Source organism: Ranitomeya imitator, chromosome 4 (assembly GCF_032444005.1).
Source record: "Ranitomeya imitator isolate aRanImi1 chromosome 4, aRanImi1.pri, whole genome shotgun sequence".
NCBI lineage: Eukaryota > Metazoa > Chordata > Amphibia > Anura > Dendrobatidae > Ranitomeya > Ranitomeya imitator.
The window spans coordinates 12,874,454-12,896,844 of NC_091285.1; the positions used below are offsets into that span (position 1 = coordinate 12,874,454).

At 44.1% G+C, this 22,391-nt stretch overlaps 1 protein-coding gene across 1 annotated transcript in view; it reads left to right on the forward strand.

The window, feature by feature from the left end:
• Positions 1-22,391, forward strand: part of LOC138675100 (glucose-fructose oxidoreductase domain-containing protein 1) — a 34,303-nt gene that overhangs the window by 1,362 nt on the left and 10,550 nt on the right. The gene's annotated exons all lie outside the window — the stretch shown is intronic.

Below are 22,391 nucleotides of genomic sequence, written 5' to 3' on the forward strand. Positions count from 1 at the left end.
CTATTATCTATCTATTATCTATCTATCTATTATCTATCATCTATCTATTATCTATCTATTATCTATCTATCTATTATCTATCATCTATCTATTATCTATCTATTATCTATCTATCTATTATCTATCATCTATCTATTATCTATCTATTATCTATCATCTATCTATTATCTATCATCTATCTATTATCTATCATCTATCTATCATCTATCTATTATCTATCATCTATCTATTATCTATCTATTATCTATCTATTATCTATTATCTATCTATCATCTATCTATTATCTATCTATTATCTATCATCTATCTATTATCTATCTATCATCTATCTATTATCTATCTATTATCTATCATCTATCTATTATCTATTATCTATCTATCTATCTATCTATCTATTATCTATTATCTATCTATCATCTATCTATTATCTATCTATTATCTATTAGTTTTCGGTGAGGCCCTTATAGATGAATGGAATAATTTCAGAAATCTTCGGATGTGTGACTGTATTTCTGAGTCCGGAGGTCTGAACCTTCCCTGATTCCGGGGGCAGTAACACGTCACCATCGTCAGTAATGCGTCATTATTGGGGGCCGCGTCATTACTGGGGGCTGCGTGATTATTGGGGGCCGCGTCATTACTGGGGGTCGCATCATTACTGGGGGTCGCGTCATTACTGGGGGTCGCGTCATTACTGGGGGCCGCGTCATTACTGGGGGCCGCGTCATTACTGGGGGCCGCGTCATTACTGGGGGCCGCGTCATTACTGGGGGCCGCGTCATTACTGGGGGCCGCGTCATTACTGGGGGCCGAGTCATTACTGGGGGCCGCGTCATTACTGGGGGCCGAGTCATTACTGGGGGCCGCGTCATTACTGGGGGCCGAGTCATTACTGGGGGCCGAGTCATTACTGGGGGCCGAGTCATTACTGGGGGCCGCGTCATTACTGGGGGCCGAGTCATTACTGGGGGCCGCGTCATTACTGGGGGCCGAGTCATTACTGGGGGCCGCGTCATTACTGGGGGCCGAGTCATTACTGGGGGCCGCGTCATTACTGGGGGCCGAGTCATTACTGGGTGCCGCGTCATTACTGGGGGCCGAGTCATTACTGGGGGCCGCGTCATTACTGGGGGCCGAGTCATTACTGGGGGCCGAGTCATTACTGGGGGCCGAGTCATTACTGGGGGCCGCGTCATTACTGGGGGCCGAGTCATTACTGGGGGCCGCGTCATTACTGGGGGCCGAGTCATTACTGGGGGCCGCGTCATTACTGGGGGCCGAGTCATTACTGGGGGCCGCGTCATTACTGGGGGCCGAGTCATTACTGGGGGCCGAGTCATTACTGGGGGCCGCGTCATTACTGGGGGCCGCGTCATTACTGGGGGCCGCGTCATTACTGGGGGCCGAGTCATTACTGGGGGCCGAGTCATTACTGGGGGCCGCGTCATTACTGGGGGCCGCGTCATTACTGGGGGCCGCGTCATTACTGGGGGCCGAGTCATTACTGGGGGCCGCGTCATTACTGGGGGCCGCGTCCTTCTTGGAACCATTTTTAAAATGTTCGTCTAAATCTACGATGTGAAACTAAGAGATTTTGTGACAGATCTAAATAACTATTCCCAAGTTTTGTTTGTACGAGTCGTAGACAGAGAGATGCGTCTCCATAGTAACAGACTACAAACTCATTCCGTGTAGTCAGATCCTGCAGACGGATCATTTTTCCCTCTCTACTAATTGTATATTTGTAATGACGGGGAACAGATCGGACGTATGACTGCCGGGTCAGACTACACTGGGGTTGTTTGTAGTCTGTTACCATGGAGACAGATCACCTGTAGAACCAAATTCTTACTGAACACCTCTTGCAGATGAGCTTTTCTTTAATTTCAGCACCACTTTGGCGGCTATTTAGAGGCCGCCGTTGGGTTTTGGTTTCACCGGAAGCACGAATGCTAATTCAGTGGTCATAAATGAGGAACAAAGTCAGAAGTCGCTCGTGCCGGATGTGTCGCTAGACTAAATGTGGCACTTTATGTAGAAGAATCACTGGATTATTATTACATGGGACGATTCCTTGTTTGTTTAGGATCAGATTTTGCTCAAGTTTCGAAACTTTTATATTATTTACTTCAAAACGTAATTTTCACTTACTGTCTGTCACATCCGTGGCCCGGTCTGGGCGCAGAATCTCCGCCATCGGTCCTGTAGCTGCTCGCGGTCTCTTTCCAGGCTCGATGGCGTATTTCAGGGGTACACAACATTTTGTGGTCCAAGGGCCACATTGTCATACTGAACCAATCCGAAGGGCCACAAAATATTTAAAGTGGTATTTACATGAATACATCTGCAGAAGCAAGTTTTGAGTATTTGAGAAGGATTTTGAGAGTTTCTGCCCCCCAAAAATCAATGTGAAAGCACCAGAATTTACACTGAGTTTTTGGAACAGAAACTAAATTAAATCCTCCTCATAATCTCAAAACTACATTTTGAGGATTTTTAAGTTTTCACATGAAACATGGTATGGATTACTACATGATCAGATCCACTGTCAGTACATGAAAGAAACATCAGAACCACCATCAGTACATGAAAGAAGTGCCAGAACCACTGTCAGTACATGAAAGAAGCACCAGAACCACTGTCAGTGCATAAAAGAAGCACCAGAACCACTGTCAGTGCATGAAAGCAATGCCAGATCCACCGTCAGTACATGAAAGAAGTGCCAGAACCACTGTCAGTACATGAAAGAAGCACCAGAACCACTGTCAGTGTATGAAAGCAATGCCAGATCCACCGTTAGTACATGAAAGAAGCGCCAGAACCACTGTCAGTGCATGAAAGAAGCGCCAGAACCACTGTCAGTGCGTGAAAGAAGTGCCAGAACCAATGTCAGTACATGAAATAAGCACCAGAACCACTGTCAGTGCATGAAAGCAATGCCAAATCCACCGTTAGTACATGAAAGAAGCGCCAGAACCACTGTCAGTGCATGAAAGAAGCGCCAGAACCACTGTCAGTGCATGAAAGAAGCACCACAACCACTGTCAGTGCGTGAAAGAAGCGCCAGAACCACTGTCAGTGCGTGAAAGTGCCAGAACCACTGTCAGTACATGAAAGAAGCACCAGAACCACTGTCAGTGCATGAAAGCAATGCCAGATCCACCGTCAGTACATGAAAGAAGTGCCAGAACCACTGTCAGTACATGAAAGAAGCACCAGAACCACTGTCAGTGCATGAAAGCAATGCCAGATCCACCGTCAGTGCATGAAAGAAGTGCCAGAACCACCATCAGTACAGGAATATATCACCAAGCTTAGTACAGTGATCACTTGGAGTTTCAGCTCAGCCCCATATACACTTGTTTCACGTAAACCTTCATCTCCCAGTATGTCCTTAATAATGGTAAGGAGATACAAGAAGTTGTTACCAGCCATCAAAAGACTGTGAACCACACAGGAACCACAGTACTGATGAAACATCAGCAGTATCACCAATAAACATTTGCATCCAGGAACCTTATAGGTGACATCTTCTCTGATCATTCCCATCTCTTGTGTCTCCACGTAGTACAGGCAACATGATGAGATTTCATGCCCAATGTTCGTATGTGCAGGCTTCCCTTTTCTCCATCTTCAGCAGTGCTTCCCAACATGGTGCACTTAAAAATAAAAGTATCATTATATTGCCCCATAAATAAAGATATCTCCCATGCTGTGCCCCTGAATAAATAATTGCCCCTTACTGTGCTCCCTGCACAAAATATCCCTCCCACACTACTCTTTTCCATAATATCCTCCCCACTGCCCCTCTCCATAATATCCCCCCACACTGCCCCTCTCCATAATATTCCCCCACACTGCCCCTCTCCATAATGTCTCTCCCACGCTGCCCCTTTCCATAATATCCTCCCCACTGCCCCTCTCCATGATATTCCCCCACACTGCCCCTCTCCGTAATATCCTCCCACATTGCCCCTCTCCATAATATTCACCCACACTGCCCCTCTCCATAATCCCCCACACTGCCCCTCTCCGTAATGTCCTTCCACACTGCCCCTCTCCATAATATTCCCTCCACATTGTTCCTCTCCATAATATTCCCCCACACTGCCCCTCTCCATAATGTCTCATCTACACTGCCCCTCTCTATAAATATTCCCCCAACACTGCCCCTCTCTATAAATATTCCCCCAACACTGCCCCTCTCCAAAATGTCTCACCCACACTGCCCCTCTCCATAATGTCTCACCCACACTGCTCCTCTCCATAATGTCTCACCCACACTGCCCCTCTCCATAATGTCTCACCCACACTGCCCCTCTCCATAATGTCTCACCCACACTGCCCCTCTCCATAATGTCTCACCCACACTGCTCCTCTCCATAATGTCTCACCCACACTGCCCCTCTCCATAATGTCTCACCCACACTGCCCCTCTACATAATGTCTCACTCACACTGCCCCTCTATAAATATTCCTTCAACACTGCCCCTCTCCATAATGTCCCACCATGCAACTCCTCTCTGAAATATCCCCCCACACACATATCCTCACCGTAATATTCCCCCCACACAGCTCCTCTCTGTAATATTCCCCCACACTGCTTCTCTCTGAAATCCCCCCCGCACACAGCTTCTCTCCTTAAAGGTGTTGTTCACTACTAGGACAACCCCTTTATCTAAATGTTTAGCCCCGATAAAATAATAAAGCTTGTACTCCCCTCCCGTGTCGGTGCCGTTCCCGCGGTGTCGGCTCTTGCGGGTGCTGTTGTGACAGGTGACGTCGGCACCCAATGAGCGCTGGCGTCACAGTCTCCGCCCTCGGACAAATCGAACATGAAGAGGAAGCCTGGACTGCAGCTGATCTCCGACTTCCTCTTCCTGCTCAATTCGACAGGAGGCGGGGACAGTGAAACCAGTGCTGATTGGGCGCCGGGGTCACATGTCACAACAACTCCAGTAGACCCCCGGGGGATCGAATGCCGACACCGCGGGAAGGGCAGTGCCTTTTTCCGACCTGTCCTTGCCTCCTCTGCGCTCCTCTGTGGTGGGGGGGAACCATCTATCGGCGGACCACATGTGGCCGAGTGTTGCGCAGACCTGACGTATTTTTTTCTTTTTTTTTGTATACTGGCAATTAAAGGGTTATTAAAATATCAAAGTCCTGTGGATGACGCGCGCCCCTTCTCCTGTCCTAGAAGTGGCGGACCCCGGGTCACCCGGCCTCGTGGCTCTTACACGCAGTTATCCGGTTTGTCTCAGATCTTCCATCACCGGTAATTCCAGCTTTTCCGCATTCCGTCCTTCTTCGGGGTGTGTTTACTTTTGCATGTGACTTTTTTTTTGTGGTTAGGGTTGTAATTCTTAGATCACTTCCCAGTTCTCCTACCCCAGTGCCGCCTATCACCAGACCCCTCCAACAGGTGAAGGGCCCCCAATAAATCTTTACCCCCTACTCAATAAGGGTCAAGGATTTGTGGCCTCCATTTGTAGAGGCTTAAAGGGATTCTCCTTAGGGTAGGTCAGATTGTTGGGGGTGCAACACAGACCCAGCGACAGTGTACAAAGTGGAACAGCACAGCGCCACACTTTGTTTAGTGGCCATTTTCTGGTACTGCAGCTCAGGTGCCATTCACTTTAATGGGAGCTGAACTGCAGGACCTGGGAATGGCCACTACCCAGTATACGGTGTTGTGGGGCTCTGTAGACTGAGGGACCAGCAAAAAGCTGATCATGTTGGCAGCGGGTGCCTGCGCCCATCTGATATTTGGTCTCTCCTCGTTCTGGACAACCCCTTTAAGAAATCGAACTTTAGAAAAAAAATGTGCAATTGGGTTGCATTAAAAAATTTTGCGCATGCATCTAGCAGTGCTCGGAATGCTGAGCTGTGTGTAACCCCGCCCACACCCCTGATTGGCAGCTTTCTGTGAACATTCCGTGATGGGGGCGGGGTTACACAAAGCAGTTGACTAGAAGGCACGAGACACCTAGTCCGGCAATGATAATCTCCTGATTTTATTAAAATAGCAACACACAGCCTAATAAGTGATACATCTCCGGAATCGGGAACTCGTGCTGCTCTCAGATTACATAGCAAAATATTTCCTGACACGTTCTCTTTAATTTTTTTTTATAATATTCCGAGGCTTTGGGAATCGTCACGGTTTTGAGATATAGGTAGTATTTAGATGATATACTTCAGACTATCTTTCATACTTACATTAAAAATTAACCAATGATGTAAAACGCTTCATTTACTTTTCCTCGGTGGATCCGGAGTCTGGTGATTACTGTCAGCGAAAAGATGGAAAAATCTATGTTGGGCGCCGTTCACTGTGTTATCGATCCCTGTAAACGAGCCCCTGAGCTCCTCCACCTATTAGTGGAACTAATACGTGATTATACCGGACATACAATGGCGGTGTGTTTTTATATTGATCCTATCCGTATAAGAATAGGAGCTGCAATACCCTGAGCGGCCACTACATGGTGTTATGAACACTGTTTATATCTGACCGTTGTTGAAGATGGTCTGTGGGGGGTACCGGGTGTCAGACCCCCACCAATCTAATATAGGAAACCTTTAGGATTATATTATGTCACCATGTACTAAGTCTCCACCCATTCAACCCAATTAGAAGAGCTCATGCGTCATTGTTTCCTGCCCCTTTAAGGTTTTTTTTCCCCCCATCTTCACAAATGGGTATCATCAGATAGAACTTGTAAATACAAACAATTTTGTAATTTACCGCTTATTAAAATTTTCAACCGTTCTTGAGATAGTAACACTTTTCTTTTGTTTCCAGCTCGTTGCCTTGGAGACCGACCACCGCTGCTAGACAGTAAAACACGTGCAGAGCTTACAAACCGTTTAACTGTTGAGCATCATCTCTGGTGGCGGCTTATCTCCCCTGAGACCAACGGATTGGGCATGTTGAAATCCAACAGCCCCATCCTTCTTTTACCTAACATCTGTTGAATGATCATTGGACAGGGAGTCTGAAAATATTAGGACACCCCCATGAGAATCGTCAGGTGGTCCCAGCGATATCAGCGGCTCATTAATATCATGTGTGTGGCCACATCTTGGCTGAAGAAGAAAGTCTCTTGTCTCGGGTGCCATTGTAACCAGTCAAGGTTGGCAAAAAGTAATGTGTGATCGTTGTGGCCGATAGTTTGCCACGGTATTGGACCACTATATGTTGGGTACGGTGTGGTAGTAGTATTTAGCCACTATAATGCGATTTTTATTTATGCATTATATGACGGTATTAATAAGGTACTATTCAACTAGTATTGTAGGTATTACGTCTTATGGACTGACAAAAAGTAATGTGTGATCGTTGTGGCCGATAGTTTGCCACGGTATTGGACCACTATATGTTGGGTACGGTGTGGTAGTAGTATTTAGCCACTATAATGCGATTCTTATTTATGCATTATATGACGGTATTAATAAGGTACTATTCAACTAGTATTGTAGGTATTACGTCTTATGGACTGACAAAAAGTAATGTGTGATCGTTGTGGGTGATAGTTTGGCACTGTATTGGACCACTATATTTTGGGTACGGTGCAGTAGTATTATTTAGCCACTATAAAGCGTTTTTTTTATGCATAGTATGACGGTATTAATAAGGCACTATACGGTGGCATTACATCTTATGGACTGGCAAAAAGTAATGTGATCATTGTTGCCGATAGTTAGGCACGGTATTGGACCACTGTATTTTGTGTACAGTGTGGTAGTATGTAGCTAATATAAAGCGCTTTTTATTTACGCATAGTATGACAGTATTACAATAAGGCACTATACGGTGGTATTACAACTTTTGGTTGGCAAAAAGTATTGTGTGATCTGTTATGAATAGGTAATTCAGAACCACAGTGGACCTTGAAGTTCAGAGCACACAAGTGACCTGACAAAAACCACAAAACATAGGACGAGCTCTGAGACGTGGGAACTCTGCTGACCGCAATCCCTAAACCTATCAAACCACACTAGAGGTAGCCGTGGATTGCGCCTAACTCTCCCTATGCAACTCGGCACAGCCTGAGAAACTAGCTAGCCCTGAAGATAGAAAAATAAGCCTACCTTGCCTCAGAGAAATTCCCCAAAGGAAAAGGCAGCCCCCCACATATAATGACTGTGAGTTAAGATGAAAATACAAACACAGAGATGAAATAGATTTAGCAAAGTGAGGCCCGACTTACTGAATAGACCGAGGATAGGAAAGATAGCTTTGCGGTCAACACAAAAACCTACAAACAACCACGCAGAGGGGCAAAAAGACCCTCCGCACCGACTAACGGTACGGAGGTGCTCCCTCTGCGTCTCAGAGCTTCCAGCAAGCAAGCAAAACCAAAAAAGCAAGCTGGACAGAAAATAAAGCAACAAAAGTAACACAAGCAGAACTTAGCTTATGCTGAGCAGACAGGCCACAGGAACGATCCAGGAGGAAGCAAGACCAATACTAGAACATTGACTGGAGGCCAGGATCAAAGCACTAGGTGGAGTTAAATAGAGCAGCACCTAACGACTTAACCTCATCACCTGAGGAAGGAAACTCAAAAGCCGCAGTACCACTCGTGACCACAGGAGGGAGCTTGATCACAGAATTCACAACAGTGATCGTTGTGGGTGATAGTTTGGCACTGTATTGGACCACTATATTTTGGGTACGGTGTGGTAGTATTATTTAGCCACTATAAAGCGCTTTTTTATGCATAGTATGACGGTATTAATAAGGCACTATACGTTGGTATTACAACTTTTGGTTGGCAAAAAGTATTGTGTGATTGTTGTGGGTGATAGTTTGGCACTGTATTGGACCACTATATTTTGGGTACGGTCTGGTAGTATTATTTAGCCACTATAAAGCGCTTTTTTATGCATAGTATGACGGTATTAATAAGGCACTATACGTTGGTATTACAACTTCTGGTTGGCAAAAAGTATTGTGTGATTGTTGTGGGTGATAGTTTGGCACTGTATTGGACCACTATATTTTGGGTACGGTGTGGTAGTATTATTTAGCCACTATAAAGCGCTTTTTTATGCATAGTATGATGGTATTAATAAGGCACTATACGGTGGTATTACATCTTATGGACTGGCAAAAAGTAATGTGCGATCGTTGTGGCCGATAGTTGGGCACGGTATTGGACCACTGTATTTTGTGTACGGTGTGGTAGTATGTAGCCAATATAAAGCGCTTTTCATTTATGCATAGTATGACAGTATTAATAAGGCACTATACGGTGGTATTACAACTTATAGTTCGGCAAAAAGTATTGCGTGATCGTTGTCGGTGATAGTTTGGCACTGTATTGGACCACTATATTTTGGATACGGTGTGGTAGTATTATTTAGAGGTAGAGAGTTCCAGAGTAGGGGGGATACGCGAGAGAAATCTTGTATACGATTGTGGGAAGAGGAGATAAGAGGGGAGCAGAGAAGGAGATCTTGTGAGGATCAGAGGTTGCGGGTAGGTAAGTACCGGGAGACGAGGTCACAGATGTATGGAGGACACAGGTTGTGGATGGTTTTGTATGTCACGGTTAGGGTTTTGTACTGGAGTCTCTGGGCAATGGGGAGCCAGTGAAGGGATTGACAGAGGGGAGAGGCCGGGGAATAGCGGGGGGACAGGTGGATTAGTCGGGCAGCAGAGTTTAGAATAGATTGGAGGGGTGCGAGAGTGTTAGAGGGGAGGCCACAGAGCAGGAGGTTACAGTAGTCGAGGCGGGAGATGATGAGGGCATGGACTAGGGTTTTTGCAGATTCTTGGTTGAGGAATGAACGGATTTGTGAAATATTTTTGAGTTGAACTCGGCAGGAAGTGGAAAGGGCTTGGATATGTGGTTTGCAGAAAAGATCAGCATCAAGGATTACCCCGAGGCAGCGACATTGTGGGACTGGGGAGAGTGGGCAGCCATTTACTGTAATGGATAGGTTCCTTGGGGGGGTCACGTGAGATGGGGGAAAGATGATGAATTCTGTTTTGTCCATGTTAAGTTTCAGAAATGTAGCGGAGAAGAAGGATGAAATAGTGGACAGACATTGAGGGATTCTGGTTAGTAGGGAGGTGATATCTGGTCCAGAGATGTAGATCTGTGTGTCATCAGTATAGAGATGATACTGAAAACCGTGAGATTCTATGAGCTGTCCCAGGCCAAAGGTGTAAATGGAGAAGAGCAGGGGTCCTAGAACTGAACCTTGTGGGACTCCGACAGATAGGGGGCGAGGTGAGGAGGTGGTGTGTGAGTGGGAGACGCTGAATGTTTGGTCTGTTAGGTATGACGAGATCCAGGATAGGGCCAAGTCTGCGATGCCAAGGGATGAGAGGGTCCGCAGCACCAGGGAATGGTCCAGTGTGTCAAAGGCAGAGGACAGGTCCAGGAGGAGGAGGAGAGAGTAGTGTCGCTTGCTCATGGCCGTTAATACGCCATTGGTGACCTTAGTAAGGGCAGTTTCGGTGGAGATAATACTCATTTTCTTCCTGAAAATGATTGCAAACACAAATAGTATGACAGTATTAATATGGCACTACATGATTGTATCATAACTTATGGAAAATCACATGTAAAAATGCCACCTAGGGTCCCGATATCCCTTTTGCCCACACGTCTGAGGGTCCTATAGATTATATTCAGCGCCTTATTCTAAGACATCAGGATTCGGGGCTGCATTTTCCTTCTCCGTTAGTCAGCATTACACATGGAGGAAACGGCACACTCACCGCCTTCCTCCACCCACTTCCTGACCAATTGTTCAGATATTTACACCGGTGAACACAATAGTATAGTCATTTTGTGCCAGTAAATCCCTGGGAACCGCTTATGAGTTGTGCTCCGCCGCTCCATTATTCCTTCACGATACGGACTGGACGCTCGTTTTAGATATGTTTTAATTTTTTTTGGGGGGGGGGGTTTATTTGCGTTGTTTACTATCATGTCTCGCCATTTTTGGTCCCTAACCCGTCCATAGGTTCTTGGACAGTGTAAACATAACCATAGGTAAAACTATAAATGTATGTGACACCAGGTCACTCCCCACCACCAGAACCGTCACATTTACATCCCAAACGGTAGTTTTAGTTATTGACATAAGGACATAATTATGTTTAATGAGGTGATAAAACCGCTCTAATAATGGACGCCATTTATCAAAACTGTGTAACAGTCGTCTGTCTTTGTGGCCCCCTAGCAACCAATGAGAGCTCAACTTTGGTTTGTAAAAGTGCTCTGGTGAAATGAAAGCTGCGCTGTGATTGGTTGCTAGGGGTAACACAACATTGTTTTGATAAATGAGGCCTAGTTGCTCAGTTTCAGGCCTCGGCAGCATTACTTCTCACGTTATTTTTTATATTTCAATTTGTGCTTTCCAAAAATGGACAAAATACTTGATTGTATGAGCCATTTTGGAAATTTGTATTTTTAACCCTTTCAAGTCGCGGCCCTTTTTGCGTTTTCGTTTTTCACTTCCCTCCTTCCCAGAGCCATAACTTTTTTATTTTTCCGTCAATATGGTCATGTGAGGGCTTAATTTTTGCGGGACGAGTTGTACTTTTGAACAACACCATTGGTTTTACCATGTCTTTTACTAGAAAACGGGAAAAAAATTCCAAGTGCGGTGAAATTGCAAAAAAAGTGCAATCCCACACTTGTTTTTTGTTTGGCTTTTTTGCTAGGTTCATTAAATGCTAATACTAACCTGCCATTGTAATTCTCTAAGTCATTACGAGTTCATAGACATCTAACATGTCTAGGTTATTTTTTATCCAAGTGGTGAAAAAAAATTCAAAACTTTACTTAAAAAAAAAAAAGTGCCATTTTCCGATACCCGTAGCGTCTCCATTTTTCGTGATCTGGGGTCGGGTGAGGACTTATTTTTTGCGTGCCGAGCTGACGTTTTTAATGATACCATTTCGGTGCAGATACGTTCTTTTGATCACCTGTTATTGCATTTTAATGCAATGTTGCGGCGACCAAAAAAGCGTAATTCTGGCGTTTAGGATTTTTTTCTCGCTACGCTGTTTAGCAATCAGGTTAATGCTTTTTTTTATTGATAAATCGGGCGATTCTGAACGCAGCGATACCAAATACATGTAGGTTTTTGTTTTTTTTAATTGTTTTATTTAGGATGGGGCGAAAGGGGGGTGATTTAAACTTTTATATTTTTTATATTTTTTTCATATTTTTAAAAACATTTTTTTTTTACTTGTGCCATGCTTCAATAGCCTCCATGGGAGGCTAGAATCTAGCATAGCCTGATCGGCTCTGCTACATAGCAGGGATAATCAGATCGCTGCTATGTAGCTGAAATGCAGGTGTGCTGTGAGCCCGACCACAGGGGGCGCTCACAGCAGGCCGGCATCAGTAACCATAGAGGTCTCAAGGACCTCTATGGTTACCTTCCTGATGCATCGCCGACCCCCGATCATGTGACGGGGGTCGGCGATGACATCATTTCCGTCCGGAAGCGCCGGTTAAATGCCGCTGTCTGCGTTTGACAGCAGCATTTAACAGGTTAATAGCGGCGGGTGAATAGCGATTTCACCCGCCGCTATTGAGCGCACATGTCAGCTGTACAAAACAGCTGACATGTCGCGACTTTGATGTGGGCTCACCGCCGGAGCCCACATCAAAGGGGGTGACACGGCATGCGCAGTAATAGTACGGCGCATGTCGTGAAAGGGTTAATAGAAAGGAAGAGAGAAGTTTCAGTTAATTGAGTATCTGAAAATTAGGATTTTCTCCACTTTAATGTAATAGATATTCTATATAGCCCACATGTAGCGTTAGATATCATTCATTGGTTATATCATGGTGCTTCCTAACAGTTAAACCGTGGTGTATCCATAATAACAATATGGCTGCCGTTGGAGACTTGTAAACCACCAGGACTTGTAAGTAAGCCACCTATGGAGGCTCCTGAGATCCTCATAAGTTGGGTATTTGGTAGATCGTTCCGCCGACACTCCTAAACATGGAAGCGCTTGCTCGGCCAAGAGCTCCTGTGACGTCTGAGTAGGCTGCCGGCTGACATGTTGGCCTGTGGCTTTTCTCACAGATCGGCAGTCTGAAATTGGACGTACGCGGTCAGCATCTCCATTGGCAACATAGACCTTAAACCATCACCCAGCCTGTCAATATCAATGGGTTCAGTTGACTTTAGTCTCGTGTATGGGGGCCTTAATTCCTCCGCGCACGTTCAGCGTGTTTTTGCCCCTTGCGTGTGCATTCAGCCTGATGAAGGTCAGAATTAGGATATCAAGATAGCACTTGCCTTACAAAGTGGGTGAGATAATAGAGGAGTAGGGAGGTGTGATGTTCAGATATGGTCACTATGCCAGCTGAGAGATGTTGGCAGAAAACCGCCCCGTAGTGTGACACGTAAAGAAGCAGGCGAGCGTAAGTGCAATTAGGATCGTCCAGCTAGCAATAAGATCATAAAAGGTATTTTGGGGGCTAGGTGTTAAGTTTTAAAACGCTGAAAGGCATTTTAAAAACAAAGTTGGAAAACCCCTTTAACGTAAATGTTGGTAGCTATAGTATAATGTCACTTTCTGCAAGGAATTAAATGGAGCGTGCAGCTGGTGCCAGTTACAACAATCTGACCATAACGCGGATCAAAAACAGACACACTTGAGTCACACTGTCCCCCAAAAATACGGACATGTCAACAGCGCCATAAATTATAATGGGTGCTTGTTTTATCTGGTAAAAACATGGATAAAACACGTAGGCGAAAAACAGACGTCTGAACAAGGCCTAAGGTTGACAGCTGCTTTTCTTGTAAAACATGCAACAGGCAAAGTCCATAAGATTTCTAGTTTTTTATGTTTTCTGGCAAACAGACTACAGGTTAGCAGGAAATCTAGTAATAGAGTATGAAGCACCAGAAAGGACGGTCTGTCTAGTAAAAAACTTACCTGTAAGGCCGGTTTCACACGTCCATGAAACATGGATTGTGCTTGACTCGGAGATCTTGGTCTGTCCGCTAGGCCACTTGGTATGAGGCAGGTATTCCAATCCAAGCACGTTTTTTTGCGTCACCGTTGTTTTTCTGTTCAGTCATAGGGGTTTCTGGGATTCTCAGTTCATGATTTATCTTTAAGGCCCCATACACATTAGACGAATCGAATGTAAGGGTACCGTCACACAGTGGCATTTTGATCGCTACGACGGCACGATTTGTGACGTTCGAGCGATATATCCGTGACGTTCCAGCGATCTCGCTGTGTCTGACACGCTCCTGCGATCAGGGACCCTGCTGAGAATCGTACGTCGTAGCAGATCGTTTGAAACTTTCTTTCGTCGTCTAGTGTCCCGCTGTGGCGGCATGATCGCATGGTGTAACAAAGGTGTGCACGATATTGTATACGATGTGCGCATAGTAACCAACGGCTTCTACATCGCACATACGTCATGAAATTATCGCTCCAGCGTTGTACATTGCAAAGTGTGACTGCAGTCTACGACGCTGGAGCGATATTATTACGACGCTGGAGCGTCACGTATCGTGCCGTCGTAGCGATCAAAATGTCACTGTGTGACGGTACCCTAAGGTAGCTTTGACTCTCTCCAGACAGATGATGTCGGGGGAGGTAAAGATCCCTCATGTCCCATTTCAGACTGCCAATCCTTTTGTTCTCTAATATAAAAGCCACTGCCACATGTGTTTGGCAGCGGCTTTCTCATAGAGAACCTAGAAGAGCTTGGACGAGCGAGCAAGTGGATGAGTCAGGTAAGATAGCTGCCTGCCGAACGATCATCCATCAGATATGTAAAGTGTATGAGGGGGCTTTAAAGAGGTCGTCTATCCTTAGGGTACAAATCTGTAGTCCCTCTATGTGACTACAGACGTGTGAATCCTCATAGAGCACGCTGCAACAATTTTCCAGTGAAGGCGCCAGGAGCAATTTGCACATTCCAACTAGACTTGTCCGGCCTGTGCAAGTCTAGTCTGCACATGTTCGAATGTATGCAAATCACATATGTGCTGTCACGCGCCCTCCGCTCCCAGCACTGGAGAATCTTCACAACGCTCATCGTGCGCGCAGTGAGGATTCACAAGTCTGCAGCCACATAGGATACAAGTCTGCAGTCACTCTAAGGCCGGAAAAAAAACCCTTTTTTCTGAAAAGCATTATGTGTAAAACCAAGGTTGCTGCGTATTTCACTAGTGGCTTTGCATAGGCAAAATCTGTAGCGGGCTACAGTACCCTACAAGTAGATGAGACTTTGCTACTAAAATCCAAATACTAGGTGTTACAAAGCTAAGGATTTTAGAGTATTTTTTTTTATTATTATTTCTTTATAAATTTTCCATTATATATAATAATACAGCACAGGTAAAATCCCTCTTTGCTAATATACCGGTATCTTTACTGTATAATTTGCATTTTTTTTCTATCTCCACATGTGTTTCGCTTTTCATATCATCTGTATGTCTTACTTAGACGGTTAAGACAGGAAGGAAGGATGCAACATTCATTACTGCGGTCCAGGACGGCATTTTTTTTAGCTTAGAATAACAAGACCCTATATTAGTACAATCATCTGCTTACTTTCCTCTTTTATAATAGCATCATGACCACAGAAACCCGACAGGGAGTGTCGAACATTGCATCAGGCAGGCATCTACATGTGAAACTTTACTAATACTTCAAGTGCTTCCTCCCTATTACGACACGAGTCAATTTCACCAATAGATTAATGTATAGAATGTATACGATCTCCATCTCCGCAAATAATTTGCTATGTACGACTGTGAGCACAATTTATATATTCATACTTTTCCAGGTGGAGCAACAGAGGCATGGTAGACCCTCCAAAATCGTTATTTTATCAGTAATTGATTTTATTTTTTTTTACAATAATTGCCGAGGAGAAGGTGTTTGTGTTAACGTAAATTTGTGGCCTTAATCCTCCCCTCTTAAAATCTCAGTTTCGGCTTCCCCAACATACCGAGACACAAGAATTCTTAAATCTCTGACTTCTGGGAGGTAGTCTTTTTTTTCTTGAAGCCTTTCATACTTTCCCTAAAAAAAGATTTTCTGAAATTTTAGAAAGTTGCAGTAATCTATTAAACGCTCTTCGAATGTCTTCGAAATGTGGTATTAGAGAAGGATGGTAACAATACTATGGATGGCGAGAAGAACAAACAAATTAATTTTGGAACAAATCAAGCCAGACATGCCACTTAAACCAAGGATCACCAAGCTATGACTTGTCTACTTTCGATCATACGAAAAGAGCAGTCAGTGGAGAAAGACATCGTGGTCAGAGGAATAGAAGGAACAAGGCAAAGAGGAAGACCAGCAACCTGATGGCTTGATACTATCAAGATAACGGTGGAGAAGACCCTGGTGGACCTATCTAGGCTTCCACAAGATCGATCTTCTTACAGATCGTTCATCCATCAGGTTGCCATGACTTGAGACCACCCTGAAGGCCATCAAGAAAAAAAGTAAACTCCTGTTATCAGATATTTTGTCTTGGAGAGGTCAACACTGAAGCCAGGGAGAATTTGGTTCCTCTGCACTCACTGTAATTTGCTCTTGAAGTTTCACAACTTTTTCTGAGGGGTCACATTTAGTCAGACAAACCTTGATCCAGCAGCAACTTGTTGACAGTTACACATTTACGGTGTAAATTGACGGTCGTTGAATATGAGACAGGTTCTAGCCTGTTTCCTTCTGTTTTTCTCAAGTCGATCAGCTGCTTCTAAGGCCAGTGGAATATTGTTATGTCGTGCGTTGACTTGCAGGATATTGATGAAACATTTCCACCTTACAAACCATAGATGTGGTCATGTATGGAAAATGCAAAGATCTGGGCACCAGTCCTCATGAAAGGATGCTAAAGGAAAGGTGTAAAGAAAAAGAGCCAGAAACCTGATTAGGGACATTGAAGATTTTTGCTAAAAAAGTGATTGTCCCGTAGTGGAGCCCGCATCTATCCCAGTTCCCTACTATCTGGAGAGGTGGCAGCTCAAACAGGACTAGATATTTGAGCCTTCGAAGATGCGATGACGAAGAATAAGAAGAGAAGCCTTCCGAGCCGAGACATCAGGACTTGCGTCATCGATGCTCACACTCTCTACAAGACAGGAACTGACATTAATATTCATTACGAGCTGTCGACCTCCCGCTTTGTAGATCTGCAGCGCAGGCCCATAGATCCAGCGTGACAGCTCATAGAAATGAAGGAACTTGTAGGATTGTTTCATTACCCTGGTTTACATTCCTTATAATTGACGGGAAAAATGACGACGGTATCGATGAGAAATATTCCAAGTATGGCATTCGTACAGCCGGGTGACAACTACTAATAATGTGCTTTGTACTTAGTCATTCATGGTACATCTAAGGCCTAAATACTTGGGTTTCATGTTTAGAAGGTTTATATAAAGAAGTGGAACTGTGCCAAACCTGGTCCCAGAAGATGTCCACTATTTTCCATAATCAGTTGTGTATGATCAAAGTTTTTACTTGCCGAATTCAGATATTTGGCATTCAGGAGATCGATAGATGAGCCGGGGCCAGATAATGGAGGACTCTTTTGGAGGTCTGGTGGAGTTCACTGCTCAGTGGGTCAGAGATGGCGAGCTAGATAGTGTTAGGTAGGTGGTAGTAATCTCCTGGCTGTTCGGAGCTTTAATCTTCACGTGTTTCTCTGTGTAAATGTACACTTATGCTATAAAGGAAAGTCCTGACCTTGGCCTAAGTCCAACCTTACTAGCTCTGCAGCTGTGAAGAGCGGTGACTCTAGTACCAGGTACCACGTATCTATCTAATGTGTGTGTAAAACTGATCAGAAGAACGTCGGGTAAACACAAGAATATTGTTCTGTGTTGACCACAAACATCTCGTAGAGAATGTACCCATGATTAAATTGCTTGCGCAATGAACATAAGTTATCACTTGTCAACGAAAAAGTTGATAAGTTAGTGTGCGGTGGGGGTCAAATTGCTGGTGCAGCCCTATATGAAATGAATGGAGCAGTGGTTGAGCTAGCTAACACACTGCTGCTCCATTCTGACAGGGAAAAGTGCCCTTGTGTGGGTCCCAGCGGTCAGACCCCCAACTATAAGTTATCACTGTACAACCCCTTTAACTTAAATAACTTTGTTCATGCGATAACAGATATACAGCGTTTTCTAAATCAAAATAATGCATCCTTACCTCACTGCCAAGGTTTTTGACATGTAACGTGACAGTGCTCCGCGGTAAACCCCGTGACAGCATCCCATAGATATAAATGGAAAAAATGTAATACCTAATTTCTCCTGTGGGGGCAGTGCAGGAAAACGGAACACCTCTACTGTCAGGTTTCCGCAAAGATTAAAGCTGATTTCTGGAGGTCACAGCAGTGGGACTTTGTGATCTAATCCCATAAATTCTGTCCTGAACTAAAATGGGGCCTGATTGCATTTTAAAAGGTGGCATCATTTCTCGATTTCGGAATGTAGGGTGTCATTTTACAGTTCCCCTTTAAGGTAGACGTCGAACATCTGTTTGTTAATCGATGTATAAATGTTTGCATCTTGATATACATTCTGCTCGGCCTACACCGCAGGGTGTGTGTCCCCCTGAGCGGTGCGCAACAGGAATTTCTGGAAAGGCGAGTCCTACATAAAAAAAACCTTCCTGTCAGTATAATTTGTATGTCAGGATTAAGACACACATCCTCCCAGCTAAATGGTAAAGACTCCATGAATAGTTACCGGAATTGTGCAGTGGGGGGCGCTGCTTCTGATTAACCTTGTACTTGGGTTACGAATTGAGAAAGATTTGCGTGTAATTGTTGGGTATCAGCAGGGCACAGGTAGCAGTTTGCTTCTCTGTTGTGAATTCTGTTGTCGAACTCCCGCCTGTGGTCATGAATGGTACTTCGGCGAGTTCTGTCTATGGGCTCCCTCTGGTGGCTATGAGTGAAGCTGCTGCTTCTGAGGTTCCTTACACAGGTGACGGGGTTTATCCTTTGGTTGGCTTCTCTATTTAACTCCACTCGATCGTTACTCTATGCCAGCTGTCAATGTTTTAGCATTGGTTCAGTTCGCTCCTGGATCTGCCTGGTGACCTGTCTTCTCCTGCAGAAGCTAAGTTCCTTATTGTTATTTTTGCTCATTGTTTCTTTGTCCAGCTGGTTATCTTGATTTTGTCTTGCTAGCTGGAAGCTCTGGGATGCAGAGTGGCACCCCCTGCACCGTGAGTCGGTGCGGAGGACCCTTTTGCACACTCTGCGTGGTCTTTTGTAGGATTTTGTGCTGACCGCAAAGATTCCTTTCCTATCCTCTGTCTATTTAGTAAGTCTGGCCTCCCTTTGCTGAAACCTATTTCATTTCTGCGTTTGTGACTTTCATCTTTACTCACAGTCATTATATGTGGGGGGCTGCCTATTCCTTTGGGGAATTTCTCTGAGGCAAGGTAGGCTTTATTTTCTATCTCTAGGGCTAGATAGTTCTTAGGCTGTGACGAGGCGCCTAGGGAGCGTCAGGAGCGCTCCACGGCGATTTTTAGTGTGTGCGATAGGATTAGGGCTTGCGGTCAGCAGAGCTCCCACATCCCAGAGCTCGTCCTGTATGAGTTTAACTATCAGGTCGGGTACTCCTAACCACCAGGTCATAACACTTCTCTAAGGGTGAGTGTACAGAACCTTAGAGAGTCTTAGAGTTTTTGAGGAATTTTGTCATGGATTCGGAGAGTTTCTTTTTCTTTAAAAAAACCCATAGATCCTTAGAACTGTGCTCTAAAATCCCCCATTAGAATAGACAGAGCGTTATCTCCACTAGTCCCATAGAGAATGAGCGAAGCAATGGTGCAAATGTGCAACCAGCACTCCATTCTGATGGGTAATTTCAAAGCTCCATTCCGAAGGTTGGTGGAGGACTTGGTGGTGGAACAACCATCTTTACTTTATTCTTTAGACAGGTGATAACTTTTAGGGATCAGGCAGTTTGAATTTACCCGATCCATTTGTTACACAGGTAGATGAGCTGCTACCAGGTAGGTCATTAGGGATAATTTTTAGAGATTGCAATAATTGCTTAAATTGTTTGAACCCTTAGTTTTCGTCAAATGTTTATGGGACCTCCCGTCTCTTCACCGACAGGTGATATTGGGACAAACAAGGATCAGGCAGCTTGAATTCAATCGCTTGAACCTTTTCTTCCCCAGGCAGATAAACCGCTACCAGATAAGTCTTTGGTGATAATTTTTAGGGATAGTAATAATCCTTTTAAATTGGCTGAACCCTTAGTTTTCGTCAGGATCTCACAACCGTCAAATGTTTATGGGACCTCTCGTCTCTTCACCGACAGGTGATATTGGGACAAAGAAGGATCAGGCAGCTTGAATTCAATCGCTTGAACCTTTTCTTCCCCAGGCAGATAAACCGCTACCAGATAAGTCTTTGGTGATAATTTTTAGTCGTGGTAATAATCCTTTAAATTGGCTAAACCCTTAGGATCAGACAACCATCAAATGTTCATGAGACCTCCAGACTCTTCCATGACAGATGATATTGGGACAAAAGAAGGATGAGGCAGCTTAAATTCCATCGCTCTACGCTTTTCTTCCCAGAAATAAGCCGCTACTATATAAGTTGGGCAGCGGCTTGACCCTCCGCGTTCATGAAGACTCATCAGAGCTGGAAGGTCATCAGTACGGAGGAAAGATGAGCGTTGGTTCGCCAGCTATAAAAAAAAATTCTGCCAGAAGTAAGGAGATTTCTTTCATCTGGGGAGGAGGATGAGCTTCAGGCAGGAGAAAGTATTTCTCCCTTACTAAACCGTAAAGTGGCCGGCAGAAAAAAGTGGAAATGGTTTGTTAAGTCGAGGACAAAGCAACTTCCTGAAAGTAATCAAGGCCGGAAAAGCGCAGAAAAGTCAGGAAAGTCACTCTACAAAATGAGCTTCTTGTTATAAAAGTTAATAAAATTGATTGTAAAAAGAAAAAAATAATGTAGGGGAAAGTGTCGCAAATACATTTATTCCTAAAAATTTCTAAAACTAACATAAAACAATCAAACTTTAAAAAAAAAAAATACTAAGAGTTTCATGAGCATTTTAACCACATACTATATATGCAGTTTTATAATACTACACATTATTATACAGGGTGCCTAAAGAAAAAAGGATGTTACAAAAAATATTAATATTACAACCACCAAAATAGGTTTAGTTACTCTTTGTGTCTGCTTAGTGAGTCCTACAAGAGGAAAATTGTGACAGTAAAGTTGGCCACTTGCCCAGTCAAAAGTGACAAATGTCATCATCAAGGTTGGTCAATTTCCGGATTTTGCATAGAACACAATGGGAGAACCAATTTACCTATTTTTCTCATAAGCCGATTAAAGAGTGTTCTCAGACTAGGCAAATGAATGCATCAGCAGTAGAAAAATCAAACTAAATATACTTTTGCCTTTAGACAGGACCTTGAAGTTTAATTTATACAGAAAGTTGTTAAGTATCAGCCATCTCATTAGATTTTTCTGTGTGTTATTCAGCCCAGCTAGTGGTGGAGAATACAGCTGCCTGTAAAGGGTTAAGCAGCTAGAGGACATAGCTGCTTGTAAAGGGTTGATTTGGCTTCAGGAGGACACAGCTGCTTGTAAAAGGTTAATTTGTAAGAAGAGGCAGAAAATAAAGCTACTTGTAAGGGTGATTGATTGCATGATCTGTGTCATGCTGCATGTATTAAAGACTCCACTCATCGTGATGTCCATAGGCTGCACAATTTTGAAACCAAATCGCTAGGCCATTAGGTTTTAGGTGAGGAAGATACATCGGCTACTAAAGGAGTAATCTGCTAGAGGAGGAGGATATAATGTAAACTGTTCATGCTTGCATTATGGTGACTTTCATACACTGTTGGATCCTTATACAATTGAGTACCACCAGTGTTCAAGCAGCCCCATTTGGTTTTAGCCGACATTTTGCTGAAAAAAATGATATATATTGGTAAAATAATATACATCATGCTTGCCAAGTCTCTCAGAATGTCTTGGCAAAATAGAGGAGTGCTTCCAAAACCATGGAAAAACTGGCAATTCTCCTGTGTATACACCAAATCCTTCACTGTGGCATACACAGGCATTAAGGGAGGTGGCCTAAAAGGGGGAATGGTGAATTGGTGCCACATTCTACCCTCTCTCGGAAGTACATGTTGGGGACTAATATCCAGTTAATAGTATGTTTTGTTTTTTATTAAAATCTATTCCCTGGGTCAAAGAAGAATTAAAAAATAGAGACACATGTGAGATATGTTTGCATGACATCCATATATCCTCCATATTCAACATGGAGATGGATGCACATACACACCGCTCAGTCTATTAGAATTATCCAATCTCCTATTCATCAAATTCAGCCTCGATGGCCACC